Raw genomic sequence first — 7,953 nt, forward strand, 5'->3', positions numbered from 1 at the left:
CGTGAGCAAACTCATTGGCATACTCAATCCCTTGATTTTACAAGATCTGGTGCACAACTATAGTCACAACTGATAGCAATCTGATTCTTTATCACCTGTCCATGTTGAACTGAACATGCACTGACATGCAACTGAGTTAACTAATGTATTCATTAGTTGCATCATGAGTTAATAATTAGCTTAACAACTCATCATTAGTCTATCTGCAGTTAGACTAACTACAACTAGTTTAACCAAGTCAAACTGAACACAACTCCATCAACTCCACAATCAACTCCACCAAACTCAACTGATTGAGTTCTAACTGAAGTCATGCATGCAACAACTCAACTCACTCATAAGAAAAGCGTATTTCCTTCTGACAGCTGCATGTGCCACCTCTGTAGCTCAAACTAAAGTGCTCCAAGAGAATAAGATCAAGTTTATAGTCCAAATATTATTATGAGACAATAATATTTGACTTTTCTATTTTTGACAGCTAGTCTAAAAATAGACTTTGATCACTCACACTGTGATCACTCACACTTTCATCAAAAATAGAAGTCCATCTATTTTTCCCAACTTGACCAATCATCCATAAATAGCAACCTGCAATTCATAGACATGATCCATATGTCTAAAAATAGACATAGTCTAAAAATAGACTTGCGCCAAAAATAGCATGCGGGCCCACTTAGTGAAGGCGACTCTTTTCACTAAGCTCCATCATCTTGTTGCACTCTCAACAAGCATTTCTTGTTGCACACTTTTCAACACTTTTGGTCTCCAAAAGACTGATATACTGATCTGAACAGTACCTGAGAGTAACAACACCCTCTTCTTTCGGCCTCCACACATTTGCCTTGCATAGTGCCCCTAAACCAAAGTCTTTGATCACTTCCCTTCCTGAATGGGCTGGTCCTCCTAGGAAGAACTGCCTTCCTCCTTTGTAGGTTTTAACCCCATATAGAAATTACCTGCATACGAATTCTAAATCACAGAAAAATAAACAATGTGAGAGCATAACACATTAAACACATATACACAAAGATTTTCCCTTGGATCCCAAAACCGGGACTACCAGCTTGATTTTTCATTATATTCCTCTCAATGTTACAATACATATTTATACATGCCGAAGCATCCAATACCATGGACCAAAAACCATCACGTCCAAAACCAAAGACCGAAAACCATAGGTAGGTTTGCCCAACCTAATATAGGGTCCAACACAACCCAATATAACACAACCCAACAATCTCCCACTTGTTGTTTTCTTTCCACAGGGGGCCACAGGAGAGCTTAGTCATTTTTCTAGCCCTGAAAATGCCCATTGTTTCTCTACACCAAGAGAACTTCTCAGAGCTCACATATTTTGTCAATGCATCTGCAGTATTCTTCAAAGTGTCCACCTTTACCAGCAACACCTTTTTGTCTTCTATCATATACCTCACAAACTGATACTGAACATCAATGTGCTTTGTCTTTGAATGATAAGCAGGGTTCTTTGCCAAGAAAACTGCACTTTGGTTGTCACAGTCTATTCTTATAGCTCCGTATACTAACCCCATACTTGAACACAATCTCTGCAACCAAACTGCTTCCTTGCTTGCATGAGTGGCTGCCATGTATTCTGCCTCTATAGTTGATAGTCCTACTACAGATTGTTTCTTACTCATCCAACTAACTGCACCTCCAAATAGGTTAAACACATACCCACTTGTAGATCTTCTCTGATCCAGATCTCCAGTCCAGTCTACATCAACAAAGCCATGAATATCCAACAGTCTGTCCAATCCTGGTCTTCCTTGGTAGCACAAACCATAATCACTAGTGCCACACAAATACCTGAAAACCCGCTTCACTGATGTCCAGTGCTCCTTCCCTGGTTTTGACATAAACCTGCTCGATACTCCCACTGCATGTGCAATGTCTGGTCGAGTACATACCATTGCATACATCAAGCTACCGACTGGTGTCACATATGGAACATGAGACATGTCCTCTTCCTCTTCTTGTGTCTTGGGACACTGTTCAGATTATAACCTCACACCTATAGGAATAGGAACCTTCACCAGTTTACTATCCTGCATATTAAACCTCTGCAGTATTGTCTCGACATACTTCCTCTGGTTTAACCAGAGCTTCCTCTTTATCCGATTTCTTTTAATTTCCATGCCCAAAATATAGTTTGCAGCACCAATATCTTTCATGTCAAATTTGGAGGACAATTGGGTCTTCAAATCCTGGAGAATTTCTTTGTCATTTCCAACCAGCAACATATCATCCACATACGAGACCAGATAAATAATACGGTCACCAATTAATTTAAAATACACATAGTGATCTGTTTTGATTCTGGTGAAGCTAAGTCCCCGTATAAATGTATCAAATTTCTGATACCACATCCTTGGTGATTGTTTTAACCCATACAGAGACTTCTTTAAATTGCATACCAGTTGTTACACTAAAATTTGTCACCATGACTATTTGCAGTTAGTATGGCTCCATCACCTGTCATATTATCCTCCTTGGCAAGTCTTATACCTCTGCTCCTCATGTCAAACTCCAAGAAAGAGAGAAAAGTCTTCAAAATCAATAAAACTCTGGTTACGCAGTTTCTCTTATCTTTACCTGCGGGTACGCACCCCAAGTTCACAAGACCTGCGTACATGTACGCTCTGTATGTAAAGCAATGGGTGCGTACTCCTGTAAAGATCAAAATGCGTAAGTTTTACTCCAAAAAAGTTACTTGTGGTTGATTCTAGAGCCTTCTAGAAGTTTGTTTGATGAGGAAGGAGCGCCTTCAGTTGGTTCATGCACCCCAATAAAGAAGGAACTTATCCCATGAAGAGGGGAGCTATCCCATTGAAAGAGGGGCTTATCCCATTCATGGTGGACCTGATTAACTTCCTCCTAAGCACTATGAATACGGGTCTTGGGCCAGAGGGAGGGGAGGTTGAAAGCTGAATATTTCTAAGGGTTGATGCTGCGGGAATTAGGACTCCCATTTAGAGCTTGAGAGAAGAGATATCCATCCTTTCTTGGCTTCATTTGGAAGTGGGTGAGCTTATCAAAGTAAAGAAGAACTCTTGCTGGACCCTAGGAGGGACCTGCACAACACCAAGGCCTGGATGTAATGGTTTATTTGTTTCCACTTTAATACAATTCAGTCCATTTCTCTCAATGAATTATTCTATATAGTTTGTTTCATATATTCCTTGGTCTGTATGATGAACATGTATTGTTTTATGAGCTATTCAGGTATTATTTAATTGTTTGCTTGTTGGTGAACGCAGGTTTCGAAGAGAAGGAGGAGCTCATCTGGATCGACGAGGCTGGACTACAACAACCAAGCGTTGGACTTAAGGTATGTTTCAAGACACCTGATTGCTTGTCTTTTAATGCATGTTTAGAGAGAGATAGGATTAAATTGTCTTGTTTGTCACTAGAAAGCCTTAGCTTCTAGGGAGGTCGGTTTTGTCCGCAAAATTGACTCTTTCCGCATGACAAAATGGCGACTCCGCTGGGGAATCCATGAATGTGAATGATTTCTCTTTTGGTTATCACTTTGATTTGAGAAAAGTCGATTTCTTTCTGGTTTTTGGCTGTTTGACTGTGAATTTGGGTGGCTTAGCTTAGGGTTAAGTTAGATTTTAGTTTTCTTGGTTTTTCCAGTAGTACGCACCCTCTGAGTTGAGCACAGTGTGTACCTGTATGCACTGTCGCTTTGTGCACAGAGCGGGCCCGCACCTGTCTGAACAGGTTGCCTGCGTACCCTGTTAAAAATTGAGAAAATTTCAATTTTTTCCATTTTGCCTCTTAGATTTTGTTTTTAATTTGTTTTTACTGCCCAGATCCACTGGTTACCTGTCAGAGATCTTCACCTAAACTTGTTTCGTTAGCGTCAAGAGTTTTAGTGGAATTCATAGAAGTTCTAGCCCTAGGGTTTGATTTTTGCATTGGTCCTGTAGTGACTTTGGTTTTAGAAGTTGTGAAACCTTGGATCTCTCTGGTTTTTTCAGTCTTCTTAGGAGTTGAACCTTTCATAAAGTCTACCTGTGTGAGCAACCTACCTTTGTGTTGTCTCTTTGTGGAATTTCGACAAAGCTTATTGATTGAGTTGTGAATTTCATTATTGAGAAAAAGAAAAAAAGAGTTTGATTTTTGTTTTTGACTGGTTTATGATTCTGCATGAGCTGGTCCTTGGTTTGATTGTTACCGAGTAAAACAACCTAGAATCATCTTTGTAGGCTTTTTGCCTCGTTAGATTTGCTTTAGGTAGATTTCCTTTTTATTTGCTTTTGAGTGAGTTTTTCATAGATTTTATAGATTTTGAGATTGATTTTTGTTAAAATAGTTTTATATGCTTTGTTAAATAAAATAAAAAATACAAAAACATCTCCTTTCAAAAGTTTGTTTTAAGTAGCATTTGAATTTTTGTGGAAAGAGAAAGGAATTTTCGTGAAGTAATTAGTGGTCATGTGTTGTATGCTTGGGAAAGATAAAGAGATTGTTTCTTTGATTGTCTGTTAAGAAAGTTGCTTTATCAAGTTTGCATTTTCCAACTCTCTTAGCTAGGTAATTCATTGAAAAAGAAAAGTAGCTTAAATCATCTTAGGTGCATCTTTTTAGTGGATTTGAGTCGGGTCTACACACCATCAGTTTCATCTCCACTACCTTTTGTCCTTAAAGAAAAGCCATAAAAATTAACGCTTAAAGTAAAATCAACTTAGTAACTTTTTATTTTACTAGGGCTCTGAAGCACCAATATAGATCAGGCTAGTGTCTTGGAGTAGGAGAGTAATTAACTCTCCAAGACAACAAAACCAAACAAGTAGCTTATCTTGTGGTAGGATAAATCCAACTGTTGCATTTATACTCTGGGAAAGCTCCTCTTAAAGGAGAAGCACGAGCTCGTGTCCGAACCAGTGAGGGGATCAATCCTCCCTCGTTGGGAATGACGCCAGACACGCACGTATTACAAACGGTAAACCTCGGATTAACCATTGTTGAGGAGCCTGGGGTCACTTATCGGTAAACCTTGTATTATTGTCAAGGAGCCGGTAAGGGGATTGAGCTTGATACTCTGCCCTTGCTTGCTGTCGGAGCATAGACTGTTCCCCCAGGTGTACTTGTTGTTGTTGGTGACCTTAGTGACTATTATCTTTAGGATTCTACCCAAGGTGACAGTGGAGGGAAGATCCCACTGTACCTGGAGCAGACGTCGGCTAGACTCACTTGGATTTTCTGGGGGGTTCACTTCACTCGAGACGGTTAAAGTGGAGGAACTTGGTCCAGTCTATTCATTAAGCAGGTTGCCGGGGTAACTGTTCCACCCACCATTTCTGTACCAAATTCTGCGAGGTTGGGCTTCATCACCAACTAGTGTTTTCGGTCCGGAGAGCTTACTGTTTGTGTGTGGTTTGATGCCCTAGATTCTTTAGGCGTGTGTTTCAAATTTGTTTGGTTCTTTAGCGACTTTAGGTGGTTTGATTTGAGATTTTCTTTTGTTTTCGTGTGTAGTAGTTAAAAGTTTTTAGCTGTGGCTAAATTACCGAGACAGTCCCGTCGACTTCGGGGCAAGTCACCTGAGATTGTTACTGTGGCCGATTTGTTTAGGAAATCCCGTAGATTGCGGGGTGAACCTCCTGAAGACGTCCCGGGTCATTACGAAGGTTTGAAAGTCCTTGTAACTCCTCCTAGTGGCAGTAGAGTAGGTTCACCTGAAGAAGGAGAATCTTCGTTGGTAGTCCATCCAGATTACCAAAGTCTAGAAACAGGTTATAATCATGAAGCTGTTGCGGTTTCCGAGCTTTCTGGTAGTTTTTCATCTACTAGTGATATAGGCGAAGAACCTGAAATATCTGAACCTGTTACTCCAACTTCTAGTGTTCCTGATTCACCTAGGGTAGAACGAGTCATCACCGAAAATCTTCCTTCTGGTTTGATAGCTATTGAAGAACTTGCTCCAGAAGAAGAAATAGGCGTTTCTTACCTTGAAGATCAACCTACTATTGATCTAAGAGAGCGTGAATCCATATTTTACAGTCCTCCTAGAAGTACTACTTGGTATATTTCGTTAACTAATTATTTAGACAACTCAGGGTTAAGTTTTTCTCCACCTCGTACTCCTTATCCGCCTGGAGGTTTTACTACTCCTGTAAATATGTCTGGTCAGTCGTCAATGTTTACTCAATCACCTGAATCATTTTTGTACGACGGTCCTTCTGTTCCCTCTGGGTATCAGTCTTTGTTTGGTACTTTTGCGGGAGCATCTCCTCAACCCATTGAGCATGGGTTATTAACTGGAAACAATGGTAATAAACCATTGGGTGTAGGAGACATTTACATGATGTCAGGTTCAAATCCTGGTTCTCAACCTCAAGGTGGCTAGTTACCGCCTGGGGGGCAGCCTCAAGTAATGCCTGGGAGGCAACCTCAAGGTACACAAGTTGCGGCTGAGGGGCAACCTCAAGGACAGTATGTACCCATGGTGGAATACATTCCTCAAGGTCAACCCCAACCTCAATATGTACCTCAGAGTCAACCTCAGTATCAATTTATGCCTCAAGGTCAACCCCAGTATCAGTATTTACCTCAAGGGTATCTCCATCAAGGTCAGTACTCGAGTCAAGGTTATTAACCACCCCAAGGTCAATCTTACGTTCAAGGTATGGGAAATTTACCTGTCAATTATCAATCTTACCCTCAACCTCTCGGTTATGGATCACAATATCCTCAACCTGTTATGGGTCAATACCTCGGAATGAATGTAGTGTGGGATCCATCGCAAGGTCAACAAGTGTTGCAGCCAAGCGTACAGTTGTCATCTCAAGCTGGACAAACCTTAGTTTCTGGTTCAACCCAGCAACCAGTCCAGTCAAATGTTCAAACTTCTGTACCTTTGGTAGTTTCTCAGTCTGGGCCTATTGCGCCTAGTACTCCATCTCAAACGACTGCTGCAACTACCGCAACATCTGTTTCGTCTACCGCACTTACTTCTGGAGTATCGACAGCTCCAGTTTCTACTGTCTCTTCAACCACTCCTAAGACATCTTTACCACTGACTGGATCTACGATTCAAACTACGGTTCAGATGCCTGTAGGTCAACCTGGTTTAAGTATGGTTGTCACTAGTCAACCACAATTTACTTATCAACCGTACCAGGGACAGTACCAATACGGGCCAGCTGTCCAACAACCAGTTTACCAGTATCAACCGTATCCTGGGTACACTTATCAACAACCTCAACAACCCCAGTACGGTCCGGTTAATCCTGGTTTTCTGGGAGGATATAATATCTCGAATGCGATTCCTATTCCAAGTTATCCTGGATATCCTCCTCCTGGGGCTGGTATAGTGACCCAGAGTTTTAGGGATCCTAACCGGCAATTTCCATTTATCGCAACTTTGGATTTACCAGACTTGTCGCGCCTAACGAACGATCCAATCAATTATCTTCCGTTTTGGCCGCCAATGCCGAATAAGTTGCCCAGTGACATACCCAAGTTCGAAGGTAAGTCTGGAGAGGACCCGTCGAATCATGTGATGACTTACCACCTCTGGTGTGCCTCTAATTCCATCTCGGATGATTCGATCCGCTTACGTCTTTTCCAGCGTACACTCATTGGTCTCGCGGCCAAGTGGTACATTGAGTTACCACGGGCCTCTTTTTACAATTTTAGCCAGTTAGCTACCTCATTCTTAACTCACTTTTAGTTGCCGGTCAGATACGATAACGAAACGGAGTTATTAACTTCACTAAAACAATCAACGCCCACATATATTTCCGATCATATCCATGAATGGAGACGTCGAAGAAGGTTAGTGAAAGTTTTTATCCCGAACCAAATCTTAGCTGAATGGTTTGTTAAATCATTGTTACCGAAGATTACTGAAGACGTAGCTAAGGCCGGAGTAGTTACTGAGGAGCAAGTCATTGCTCAAGCGCAGTACCTTGACTTAGTTTA

Source organism: Pinus tabuliformis, chromosome 7 (genome assembly GCF_031772625.1).
Source record: "Pinus tabuliformis cultivar Carrire ecotype Pingquan chromosome 7, CPIR1, whole genome shotgun sequence".
In the NCBI taxonomy this organism is placed as follows: domain Eukaryota; kingdom Viridiplantae; phylum Streptophyta; class Pinopsida; order Pinales; family Pinaceae; genus Pinus; species Pinus tabuliformis.